General features: G+C 48.6%; 1 protein-coding gene across 3 annotated transcripts in view; it reads left to right on the top strand.

Annotated features, from left to right (window-relative positions):
• NHSL2 (NHS like 2) overlaps window positions 1-13,463 on the top strand; it is a 79,181-nt gene that overhangs the window by 39,087 nt on the left and 26,631 nt on the right. The gene's annotated exons all lie outside the window — the stretch shown is intronic.

A 13,463-nucleotide genomic window follows, 5' to 3' on the forward strand; every position in this document is an offset into this window, starting at 1 on the left:
TTTTTTTTTTTAAGAGAGAGGTTGCCTGGAAGCCATGAGCCAAAGAGGGCGGGAAAGGTAGCAGCCCGCCTCATCTCCGCCAGAGCTGATGGAAGATGTATCCGTGCACCTTGCACACTGCAGAGCGCCCTCTCTGCCAGGTGAGGTTGGGTGTCCCCGAAAGCGGAGACTGACGTGGAGACTGGTGTGCAGGGAGGTTAATAGGGAGGCTCCTGCGACCACTAGCTGTGGAAAGTGGGTAAGGAGCGTATGGGGGGGATGCGGTGCATTGTACCGCAGTCCCAATCAAGGCTTCAGTCGCACTGAGCGGGAGTCCCTGGTGTTGAGACAGCCCCTCAGAGTTGTCCTTAGCTGTGATGAAGGAGCCACCGCATGTCACACGACACTGGGCAAGTCAATCCCCAAAGAGGGCTGACAGCACAACACTGCCTTAAGGCGGTTGTGCCAAGCCTTCGCAGAGTGAGCGGTTTTTCTCTGAGGTAGGATCTGGGTGGCACCTCACAGCATCCACCAGAAGGGAACCGCCTGGAAGAGGTGACCTCCATGAAGGACAAGGTTAGAGGCAGATATTCGGGGGATTTTCCAAGAGGAAAACATTTTTTTTAAAGATTTTATTTATTTATTTGACAGAGATAGAGACAGCCAGCGAGAGAGGGAACACAAGCAGGGGAAGTCGGAGAGGAAGAAGCAAGCTCATAGTGGAGGAGCCTGATGTGGGGCTCGATCCCAGAACGCCAGGATCACGCCCTAAGCCGAAGGCAGACGCTTAACCGCTGTGCCACCCAGGCGCCCCTAGAGGAAAACATTTCTGCACTCAGACGCCCGGCTCCCTCCATCATTCCGAGCTCTGATCTCCATTCCTGATCTGTCTCCTTCGGCAGTGACCTTTGAGGCCCACAGATGGGCCGGCCTCTAGTTTAGATGTTTCCTAGGACCCAAAACATTGCTCTGGGCTTTGTCTACTAGGATCCTTTCATTGCTCTGGAATGCCGAGACGGGGGCCGTATTATCGGGCCCATTTTATCAATAAGGAAACCCAGATTCAGAGAGGTGATAGAGGGGGGAGGGGAGGCAGAGTCCCAGGGCCAGCTGTGTCCAACCCTAGGTCCCCTTTCCCTGGTGACACGGCTGCCCAGACTTCCAAGTGGTTTGTTCTGTGGTCAAATGGACCAATCTCTTCCTCCTCGTTAACGCTGGACCAGTTTGCTCTCCACACCCACTGACCGGTCTTCGGAGGACCCGCTCTCAATCCCGCAAACCACAAAGTGGAATTGGACTGAGTAGATTGCACACAAAACGGCCCTGACTCTCCTGGAAAGCTGCTCTCTTTGGAGGGGAGCAGCCCTTTCTTGCACCGAGGACAGGCCTCAGCCTCCCCAGTTTGGGGGACCTGGGGAGGCTGGGGGCCATCTGGCCGAGTTAATCTTATTAACCCATGAGACCCGCAGGCAAGCAACAGCGTAGGCATTAATTCGGCAGTGGCCGGCGCAGCCTGACAGCCAGACGCTGATGCATCGGTCCTTTGAAGGGTTGGCATTGCATTTAGCTAATTGAGTCTGAGACTGGCAGGAATGGGCCCTCTTTTCAGGCAACCCTCTTGTGACGTGGTGCTTCTTGGTGGCTCCCCGGCCAGTGCAGAGGGAAGGAGAAGAGGAGGCGCATGGCAAGTGAAGCGCCCTTCCTGACCCCTCTAAGGACTGGTTTGGGGGCGTCCAGGTATTTCTAGAACCTGTGGGCTGCTGCCGGGAGGCAGTGCCGTGTCGGGCAGCACTCCTCGGCCGTGATCTTCACGGGCAGCTGCAGCGGGCGCGCTTGGGAAGTTGTGAGAAATGCCGAATCTGGGACTCTATCCCAGATCTACTCGATTAGAAAGAAACTCCGGGAGCAGGGCCCAGCAATCTGTGTTGTAACAAGCCCTCTGGGGAATTCTGAGGCTCCCTGAAGTTTCAGACCCGCTGTGGAAGAGTCATGAGGGTAAACTCCGGTACCAGGCGACCTGGGTTACTAGCTGCGTGACTCTGGACAAGCCGTCTAACTCGCCGTGTTAGATGAGAGAAATAATAGGACCTGCCTTATAGTGGATTCGATTTGCAAAGTGCCTAGAGCAATGTCTAGGACATGGTAAGGGAGATATATATATACGTTAACAACTGTTACCATTGGCAATAATGGAGCCAAGGCCTTCTGTCTGTTCCCTCAGCACATCAGTGATTCTAAGTAAAATACTGGATCATAAAGTTCCTATGATTTTATAAGTAAAAAAAAATGGTACAAAATTGTATCTTTCCTGCGATTGTTCTTATCTAAAAATATGTATGTATATGGACAAGGTAAAATTAAGGGTGATTTTCTCTAATCACAAACTTTTGAAATGTGGCTAACTAGGATATATCTTTGGAATCAAAATATTCAGTACATTCATATTTAAAACATTCAGTTGGACAAGAGAAATGTATTGGGTCATGGACATCCAATGGGCAGAATTGAAGTTAAACATTCCTCTAGAGGATGCAAGATACAGGACTGCCATACCCGGGTCCCCATCCCCACCCAGGGCCAAGAGGGCAGTCCTGGGCTCATCAGGCCACATCGGAGCAAAGCACAAGGTCCCTCAGGGTTAGAAGGGAAGACATGTGAGCCAGAGTCTGGTCCAACTGAGAAACCTCAATGACAGTACCAAGGATTGTGCGCCTGGGTAGCTCAGTCCCTGAAGCATCTGACTTTAGCTCTGGTCGTGATCTCAGGGTCCTGGGATGGAGCCCCGTGTAGGGCTCTTGCTCAGTGGGGAGTCTGCTTCTCCCTCTCCCTCTGCCCTTCTCCCTGCTTGTGCTGTGTCTCACTCTCTCTGTCTCTCAAATAAATAACTAAAATCTTTTAGAAAGAAACAGTACCTAGGATGGCTGACCCCAGGGAGGACACTGGGAGTTGGGCATGAGAACTGGGCAATGGACTCCTCCTCAGGAAGGGAGAGAGGCCAGCTGAGCACCAGCGTGGTCCTGGAAGCTGTGAGACCTTGCTGACTGCTGTGGGCAAGTCTCAGCATTCGATGAGAACTTCAGCTGGATCTCCGTCTCTCAAGGAGTTGAGCACAGCTAGCCAGCAGGGTCTGTATCTCCATCTTGCTACTTACAGATCTCTAGGTATTAGAGGACTCCTGATTGGGCTGTAAAATCCTGCCATAGGTCCAGGATAGCTGGCTTCAAGATCACAATCCAGGTCAGGTTATTGGGGTGAGCCTGTGGTTAGCCTGAAACTCCTTCCGTGTGTGCAGCTCTAAGCCCCATTTTTCTCTTTTAAACTATGTTACCTAGAACAAAGACACTCCAGTAAGAGTCTACTGAGGTCTGACTGTGGTGCTTGTCTCTACAGAGTGTTCCTTTGCAGCCCAGGACATGGTTTACTTTTCAGTGGTAGCATACCTATTGATACATGGTCACTATGGAATATTCTAAGACGCACTAGAATTTCTGCAGTGTATCACAAAGCTACCCTGGTCTCACACTGTGGCCTTTGTTTTGCTGCTTGAGAATGATGTCGTGGTATGTTTCTGACTTACCAAGGTTCTTTTCTGTATTGAGCTTTATTTTTTTAATTTTATTTATTTATTAGAGAGAGAGAGAGAAAGAGAAAGAGCATGAGCAGGGGGAGGAGCAGAGGGAGAGGGAGAAGCAGACTACCTGCTGAGCAGGGAACCCCACGTGGGGCTCAGTCCCAGGACCCTGAGATCACGATCTGAGCCGAAGTCAGACGCTTAATGGACTGAGCCGTGGATGTGTGTTTCATTTCTCTTTGGTATATGCCTAGGAGGGGAAGTGCTGGGTCTTGGGACAATTGCATATTCAGCATGTTGGGGAACTGACCATTCTCCAAAGCGGCTGCACCCTGTTACGTCCCCACCAGCAATGTGAGAGAGTACCAGTGTCTCCACGTCCTCATCAACAGCAGTCTGACTTTTTGATTAGAGCCATCAGAGCGGGTGTGAAGTGGGATCTCGTTGGGCTTCTTATTTGCATTTTCTGAACGACTGCCGAGGTGGAGTATCTTTTTATGTGTTCGTGGGCCATTTGTATATCTTCTTTGGAGAAATGTCTATTCAGATCCTTTGCCCATTTTTGAATTGGGTTCTTTGTCTTTTTATTATTGCTTTGTAAGCTGTGTTTATATGCTCTAGATACAAGTCTCTTAGACATATGATTTGCAAATACGTTCTGTCACTCTGTAGGCTGTCCTTTCACGTTTTTTGCGGCATTGTTTGTAACACAAGACTTTTAAACTTTGATGAGTTCCAATTTATCTATTATTTTCTTTTGTTGCTTGTGCTATTAGTGTCATATCGAAGAAATCATTGCCTAATTCGGGGTCTCAACGATTTACATCTATATTTCCTTCTAAGTTTTAAAATTTTAGCTGTCACGTATAAGTCTTTGATCCATTTTGAGTTTAGTTTTGTATGAGTGTGAGAATAAATTTCAAGTTCTTTCTTCTGTGTGGGGAAATCCAATTGTCCCAGCACCACTTGTTGAAAAGAATGCTCTTTCTTCATTGAATGGACTTGACACCCTTGTCAAAAACCAATTGGCCACAGATGTACAACTTTATTTCTAGATCCTCAGTTGTGTTTCATTGATCTGTATGTCTATCCTTATGCTATTAGCACATTAGTTGGACTACTGTAGCTTTGTATAAAGTTTTGAAATCAGAAAGTGTGGGAGTCCTCCAACTGTGTTCTTTTTCAAGATTGTTCTGGCCATTCTGGACCCCTTGAATTTCATATAAATTTTGGTGTCAGCTTGTCCCTTTCTACAAAGCAACTAGCTGGGCTTCTGAGAGGAATTGCATTGACTCTGTAGATCATTGAGGAGAGTATTGCCATCTTAATAGTATTAAGTATTTCCACCTATGAACATGGGATGTCTTTCCATTTGTTTCAGTCTTCTTTAATTTCTTTCAACGTGTTTTATAACTTTTCGGTATATGAGTCTCGTACCACTTTTGTTTACTTTATTCTAAGTGTTTTATTCTTTTGATGATATTATAAATTATTTTCTAAATTTATTTCAGATTCTTCATTGCAAGTGTGTAGCAATAAAGATTTTTATATTGTGGGGTGCCTGTGTGGTGCAGTCGTTTTTAAGTGTCTGACTCTTGGCTTCGGCTCAGGTTGTGATCTCAGGGTGGTGAGATCAAGCCCCGCATCGGGCTCCATGCGCAGCGTGGAGTCTGCTTGTGACTCTCTCTCTCTCCCTCCCCCTCTGCCCCTGCCCCCCTGCTCTCTCTCTCTCAAATAAATAAATAAAATCACAAAAAATTTATATTGACTTCATATCCTGTAACCTTGTTGAACTCCGTTATTCTAGCAGACTTTTAGCAGATTCTTTAGGATTTCTATATGCAAGATCCCGTCATTGCACATATAGTTTACTTCTTTCTTTCCACTCTTTCCAATGCCTTTTAATTCTTTTTCTTATCAAATCGCTCTGGCTATAACCTCCAGTACAATGCTGAGTAGAAGTGGTGAGAGTCGACACCCTTGTCTTGTTCCTGATCTTAGAAGGGAAGAGCTTCTAGAGTTTCACCATTGTTGATGCTATTGTGGATTTTTCATAGATGTTTTCTGCCAGCTTGAGGAAATTCCTTTCTATTCCTAGTTTGTTGAGTGTTTTTGGTTTTTGTTTTGTTTTGTTTTTACCCTGAAAGGGTGTTGGATTTGGTCAAATCCCTTTTCTCTGTCTATTGAGGAAATTATGTTTCCGTTTTCTATTGTAATGATATGCTGTATTTCATCAACTGATTTTCAGATGTTACAAATTTGCGTTCCTGGGATAAATGCTCCTGGCCATGTGTATCTTGCTGGATTTGGTTTGCTAGTGTTTTGTTGAAGAATTTAGTGCCCATATTTATAAGAGATATGGGTCTGTAGTTTTCATTTCCTGTGACGTTTTTGTCAAGCTTGGGTATCAGGGTAATATTGGCCTCAGAGAATGAGTTGAGAAGTGTTATATTAAGAATGAGTTTGTGAAGAATTGATGTTAATTCTTTCAGTGTTTGGTAAAATTCACCAAAGAAGCCATATGTATCTGGACTTTTCTTTGTGGGTAGTTTTTTTTTTTTTTTTAGATTTTTATTTATTTTTTGAGAGAGAGGGAGAGGGAGGGAGAGAGCAGGGAGAGGGGCAGAGGGAGAGAAAGAGAGAGATCCCAAGCAGACTCCGTGCTGAGCGTGGAGCCCTACACAGGCCACGATCTCACGACCCTGGAATCGTGACCTGAGCGAAATCAAGAGTTGGAGGCTTAACCGACTGAGCTACCCAGGTGCCCCTCTTTGTGGGTAGTTTTTTTTTTTTTTAAGATTTTATATATTTATTTGAGAGAGAGAGTGAGAGAGAGAGCACAACCAGGGGGGAGTGGCAGGCAGAGGGAGAAGCAGACTCCCCACTGAGCGGGGAGCCCCATTCAGGACTCGATCCCAGAACCCTGGGATCATGACCTGAGCCGAAGGCAGGCGCTTCACTGACTGAGCCCCCCAGGCGCCCCTTGTGGGTAGTTTTGATTACTAATTCAATCTCTTTACTTATTATAGGTTCGTTTGGAGTTTTTATTTATTCTTCAGTCATTTTCAATAGTTGTTGTCTTTCTAGAAATGTATGCATTTCATCTAAGTTCTATAATTTGCCATACAATTGTTCATTGTTATTCATTATAATCCTTTAGATCCAGTTTGATTGTAGTGTCCCCCCTCTCATTTCTGATTTTAGTAATTGAGGTCTTTCTCTCCTTTATTCTCAGTCAATCTGCCTAACCAAAGATCTCTTGTATTTTCATTTGGTCCTCAGTCTCCTTCTGCCTATGTGTGGGCTCCTTGACCAACCTAAGAACATACACATATTTCTTTTATAGTGAATTTAAGTCTTCTTCACATTCCAGCATGTGGAGCTCTCAGCCTGCCCCCTGCCCCCAAAACATACTGTTCTGTTCCGAATAACTGAGGTAGATTCTTTTTTTTTTTTTTTTGAGGTAGATTCATTCTGAACCAGCTTCTTTATTAGCCAATGGCTGTAGTTCTTAAAGCTATCACAATTTTACCCTCTCACTTTGGAAAATGAGCTGCAGCCTTTTCAGCACATGGCCATTGGCCAAGTACTGCTTATTTCTGAGTAAATGTCAGGGTCCAGTGAAGAGAAGAAGGCAGCAGACCCTGGCCAGCTGGGACCCCTAAGCAAGGCATCGTGAGTAGGCTTGGGGCCTAGTTTTTATGAACAGTGCTCTCGTTGAGTCTTGAATGGGAATAGAAGCAAGTTAGAAAGGCAGAAGCCTCCTGCTGTTTCGACCACTTGTCTCCTTGGCCACCGTGCCCAGGACTGTGCTGCCCTGGTTGGCAGGGACTCAGCTGACAGGTGGCAAAGTCAGGAAATCAGGAAAAAAGCATTTGGTATTTTGGGAAAGTGTCGATTCTGACTATTGTTCTGGGATTTGTGGCACAGTTAGTAATCTTTCCCCTTCTCTCTGTGAGCCCTAAAGCCTGGCCTGGATGCTAGGTAGAAGACTCCATTAGCTCAGAAAATGTCTTGGAGCCAAAAAAATGTCCACTGAAAGATTATTTCCAGACTAATGAGGTATCTGTGGTTATGAGCAGGTCCAAATCGTAAAATGGAGCAAAACCCACCAAGATTTCACTCGTAAGGAAGTGGCAACAAATCAACTCTTAGGGATGGGTGTGTAGTGAGCTTAAAACTCAAACCAAGTGTGACAGCCTCGGCCCCACCCTGGGCTGCTGACTCAGGACCAAGAGGAAGAGGGAGCTGCCAGACTTCATGATTTCTGTAAACAGTTCTTGAAAGAGAAACCACACACTTGTCTTTCTGCCAGCCCCCAGCTTCTCCTCACAGCTGACAGTACAGCCATTGTCTTCTCTCTGACACCCAAGGGTAGGGCTCCTTAACTTGAGCTCCATGCACCTCAAAGGGCTGTGTGGAGAGAATTTGGGGGGATCTATGAGCTTGGATGGGAAAACTCTGTGATCTTTGTTTTCCACTAAGCTCTAGCAGAAATTTAGCATTTCCTCAAATTTGAGCGCAGCCAACAAGCCATAAGTATTAGCAGTATCTGTTACTTTAGCCCCAATAGAAATCGCAGGCATTTCCATATCACGTAACAGCTGTATCTCAAAAAAAAGTTACTTATGCTCTTCAAAACTGCTACCTCTCGATGTGCCACTAACTCTTGTGATTTGATGTATTATTAAAGCAGTAATATAACTAGACCACAACCTCTTAAGCATATTTTGGAACCGTTTCAATATGATCGGTTTCCTGGCTTTGCCAAACTGCTGAGAGGGATCTATGACCTAAAGGAGATTAAGACCCCCCCACCCTGGATCTTGGTGCTCTCCTGCTCCACTGGCCTCGTTTGGGATCCATAGAATTTTCCTTGTATTACTGGGGAGCTCAAAAGCACTTGCATGCCAGTGCTGTGACATTGAGCAAATTACACTATCCATGCCATTTCTTTTTTTTTAAGATTTTATTTATTTATTTGAGAGAGAGTGTGCATGAGTAGGGATAGAGGGGCAAAGGGAGAGGGAGAAGCAGGCTGCCCGCTGAGCAGGGAGCCCGACATGGGGCTTGATCCCAGGCCCCTGGGATCATGACCTGAGCCAAAGGCAGCCGTTTATAATCGACTGAACCCCCCAGGCGCCCCCATATCCATGCCATTTCCTAGCCCGTGAAATGGGGACTAAGAACGCTACCTACTTTATATGGTGGTTGTAATCATTCAATGAATTAATAAATGTAAAGTACTTAGTGCCCAAGAAATAGTGAGTGCTAGTAAGTATTAACTATTTTTATTGCTGTTGGTTCATATCAATTATTTCATCAATGTATACTATTATTTTTTTAAAGATGTTATTTATTTATTTGTCAGAGAGAGAGCAGGAGAGCACAAGCAGGGGGAGCGGCAGAGGGAGAGGGAGAAGCAGGCCCCCCCGCTGAGCAGGGAGCCCGCCGCGGGGCTCAATCCCAGGACCCTGGGATCATGACCTGAGCCGAGGGCAGACACTTCACTGCTGAGCCACTCAGGGGCCCCCAATGTATACTATTATTATCTCTAATTTTAGAAAATGGAAATGGGGCTTAGAGAGGTGAAGTAACTGACCCAAGGGTATCCAACAAGGAAGTGGCAGAGCCAGGGTTCAAAGACAGGTCTGTGCAATTCTCAAGGCCCGTGCAGGTTCCTCTCCACCACACCGCTGAGAGGGAGTGATGGTCCCCCAAAGAGATGGAGGCCACTTAACGGTGGCTGGTTGGGAATGAACAGTCAGCTCTGCAAATTCTTGCTTTCTCTTACCCAACTCGTCCCCACAGTCCACACCTCGCGCTTGATTGGGAAGCGTGGGAACACAGTGCTTGCATACCACCAGCCCTCAGCCAGACCCTAGGAGGTCTATACTCCTTCCAAAGTCTACTGCCGATGCAGCCCCCACTTGCAAGGGGGCCAAGTGCATGTTCTCACCCTAAACAGCAAGCAGCCTTGCAGCAACAAATTCATTTGGAATCGTGAGCCAGCCTCCACTCCCAGGTGAAACTCGAGCTTCACAGACGGGTCGGGAGCAGGGAAGCAAGGAAGGGCTCAGAAGGACAAGAGTTTGCCTGGGATGCGAAGGCAGCTTTGTGGAGGAAGTGGTCTTTCAGCTGAGAAGATTGCCAGTTGGAGTGGGGCCAGGAGTGCTGATGAATTCTTAAGGCAGAGAGTATAGGGTGTGCAAAGGCCCAGAGGCATGAAAGGGTCTGGTACGTAAGGAAAGAAGGGAGTGTAATTCAGGATGTCTGGGGTTTGGGCTGAATGGAAGAGGGAAGAATGATGGAGTGGGCGGATGAGACGGCATAGGTTCTTTATTTTTTTTTTAAAGATTTCATTTATTTATTTGACACAGAGACAGCCAGTGAGAGAGACAGCCAGTGAGAGAGAGACAGCAGGGGGAGTAGGAGAGGAAGAAGCAGGCTCCCAGCAGAGGAGCCTGATGTGGGGCTCGATCCCAGAACGCCGGGATCACGCCTTGAGCCGAAGGCTGACGCTTAACGACTGAGCCACCCAGGTACCCCCCCCAAGAGACGGCATAGGTTCTTTATGACCAGACAGTGAAGAATGACGGGATCAGATCCACAAGTCTTCCAACAGAGGAAGGAGAGCCCTTGAAAAGTTTTTGAATAGGAGCAACAGGACCAGATTTGTGTGTTCAAAGGATCATGCCCACCCACCCCTCAAGAGTATGGGAGAGTGGATTGGTTAGAAGGGGTAGAGACTACTAGAAGCTGGTTAGACCAGCAAGGAGGCTACCTCGGTAGTCCCGGGGAGAGATGAGGAGAGGCTGCATTGTGGGGGAGAAGTCTGGAACTTCTGGACATTCTCTCTGGTTCTTGTGTCCATGGTTAAGTGGTGAGGAAGAGGTAGGACTGCAATTACTGGGGGGCACTTGCCCTCTTCAAGTTTGGTTTGTGTGTGGGGGGGGGGTCTCATGAAGCAGGGCTTCCCTAGACTAGAGGACAATTGCCATGAATTCACTCTAACACCTGCCCCTTGAGCCTCCTTCTCCTATTAACCAGCCCACAGCAAGAACAAAGTAAAATGCCAGAGCCCTACTTTCTGGCACCCCTCTCCCAGGGGAGTCGCTGAGGTGAGGGGCCCCCTCTACACCCCTGTGGGTGGCAGTCAGGAGGGGGAGAGGGAATGTGAGGAGCAGGTCAGAGCCCGCCCTCTGTCAGAGGAAATATCCACCCTCCTGAGCTTTTCAAGAGACTGTTTTCTTCCAAGTAGGTCCCACTGTTACCATGGCAACCGAGAGCCCTGGGCTTTGTGTTTCTGTGTCTATTGAGTCCCTGGGGAGAAATGGCCCGCAGAGCTTTCTCTCGTCTGTCAGGATGCAGGAAGTGCTAGCCAGAGGTGGAGCCTCCCAGCCCCATTTAGGGGTAATCTCTTGCCTCCTGAATGCCTGTCCTGATCCCTGGGGAGAGGCGAAGGCTCCCCACAAGTCAGTTCTGATGGTCAAGCTTAAAGACTTAGGCTCCGATGAACCCGGGTGCTCAGGGCCGGAATTCGGCATGCGTCCCACAGCACATCTCTTTCAAAAAGTGCAATCTGAGGGCGCCTGCGTGGCTCAGTGGGTTGGGCGCCTGCCTTTGGCTCAGGTCACGATCCCAGGGTCCTGGCATGGAGCCCCACATCCAGGGGGGAGTCTGCTTCTCCCTCTGCCTACCTCTCTTCCTGCTTGTGCGCTCTTTCTCTCTCAAATAAATAAATAGTCTTAAAAAAAGGCAATCCGAGCAGGTGTCCAGGAGGGGCGAGCTCACACCAGACCACGGCACATGCTGAGGGACTGTTGCACAAATATTTCTTGATCACTTACTATGGGCTAGTACAGGACCTCCAGGCTGGTTTCTGCTCCAGGGAGCTCTAAGGCCAGGCTCAAAACCAAACCGGCCATTAAATGTCTCCTGGGATAGTTGTCCCCAAGGCTCTTTCCCGCATGAGGCTAGGCATTAGCACTGCCTAGGGAGCTTTTTAGAAATAGAAATTCCTGGAGATTCTGATTCCACCAGTGTGGGTGTGAGTGGAGGGTGGAGGTTAAGAGTTCTGGGTGTCAAACCGCTGGAGCTCACAGTCAAACTCAAGCAAGTGACCTTGAGCTGCCAGTTCCTCCATGGATGGGGGGAATGGCTGATGGGAGCAGTGGGGCCTGCTTCACAGGCAGCAAGATGTTCTCCACCCCTTGGAAACAGGGTGTTGTTGTTGTGCTTTTTTTTAAATCCGGCAGCGCATTTATTCACTTACTTCTTCATTTAGGTATCAAACTAGGTTTGAGATTCTACTGCGTACCCAGCCTTGTGCTGGGTCAGGGACCCTACGGTGACTAGACAGATGAGGAAGCTGTGGCCTGAACAGGAATGGGACTCACGCAAGGTCCCAAAACGAGTCAGTGGCAGGGCCAGACTGGAATCCAGGGCTCTTTCCTCTAGACTCACAGGGCTTGTGACTGCAGGGGTGTGGGGCAAGGCTCACCCTCCTCTTATTTTCCCCCACCTGCTCTGATGGTCCACGACACAATCTGGGCTCGCCTCTCCCTACCTGTGCTGGCATGAGAAACTCTGGGGGTGCTAGAGACCTTATCTGCCCCCTGAGGCAGAATGGGCAACCGCAGGGCTCCCTGATGAAGCCCACAGTGCCACAGCCTTGTCCCTCCCCCAGAGGGGCAGACGGCCACACACTCACACATACTCACCGCCTTAAACTCAGCACCTTACTCTGTAGGCCTGTCCATGTGGGGCAGGGCTTGCCACCCACCTGGCACTCCCAGAGCCTCCAGGGACAGTGCACGTGAGGCGTAGAGCTGGCTGCTTTGGCAAAGACCTGGAATCCAGTCAGGTTGAGACTTGAGCTCCTCAAGGGGCTTCCGTGGGATCGGCATGGTGTATTAGATGTGAGAGGGGATGGCTTTGGGAGTCACAAAGACCCGAGTCCCCTCATGGAACCTGATATCACTGAGATTCAGATCCTTCAGCTCTCAAGGGAGACACATTATCTGCTGCCCTGACTTCTTGTGGGAATGAAATGAGATTTGTTGGCAAAAGCGCCTGGGACAGTGTCAGAAACATGCTGGTTCCCCCCTCCCTCCCTCCCTCCCTCCCTCCCTCCCTCCCTCTTAAAGGGCCAAAGCAGATGTGCTTCTGAACCGGGCCTTTGTTTCTCACTGTGCTCCTGTAAGCTGGGGTGGGGGTGGGCAGGACAGGGTGGGCAGGCAGACCCAGGAGGCAGTAGGACCAAGTGAGTGGAGGCAGAGAGGTGCGAAGTGTCCCTGGAGCTGACTGCTGGGCAGCCATGGAGCTGCGGAAAAGCTACTTGCCCCTATAAAACTTGGGCCTGTGACTTCCCCCCTCTAAGCCTTTGTTCCCTCATCTGTGAGATGAGGGTAAGATGAAGTGAGGGGACAAATGAGAACAAATGATGTGAAGTGCCTGGCGTGACACTAGTACCTAGTAGGGGGCTCAGTAAACATTCCCCCCCACTGTCCCAGGGGCGGGGGAAATTCCAAATCGTAGCTGGGAAACGTTAGCAAATCCAAGAACGGGATTCAGTTTCTTCGGACCCCAGAGTCTGCAAGGAGCAGTGAAATCTTGCTGGGTGTCTGTGTGAACTGCTCTGGGCAAGTGTATTTAAATATCGTCAGCCTCCAGCTCAGTGGTGTCCGGTAGCACCACCTAGTGCCCCAAAGTGGAAGGGCCCTCCACCTCACCCCCCTGGCCTCCTACCCCCCCTTCAATGTCCTGTGTGTGTGTGTGCGCGCGCTGGGGGCCAGGAGAGGTGCCGTTATAGGAAGATAGGACTGGGCCACTCATACCTTCATATCCCAGTAAGTGGAGAACTAATGCTATTTTTCAAGACAGCTAGTCTTTTTTTACTTCCCTCCCCCCC

This window comes from Ursus maritimus (genome assembly GCF_017311325.1).
Source record: "Ursus maritimus isolate PB19 chromosome X unlocalized genomic scaffold, ASM1731132v1 scaffold_X1, whole genome shotgun sequence".
Taxonomy (NCBI): Eukaryota; Metazoa; Chordata; class Mammalia; order Carnivora; family Ursidae; genus Ursus; species Ursus maritimus.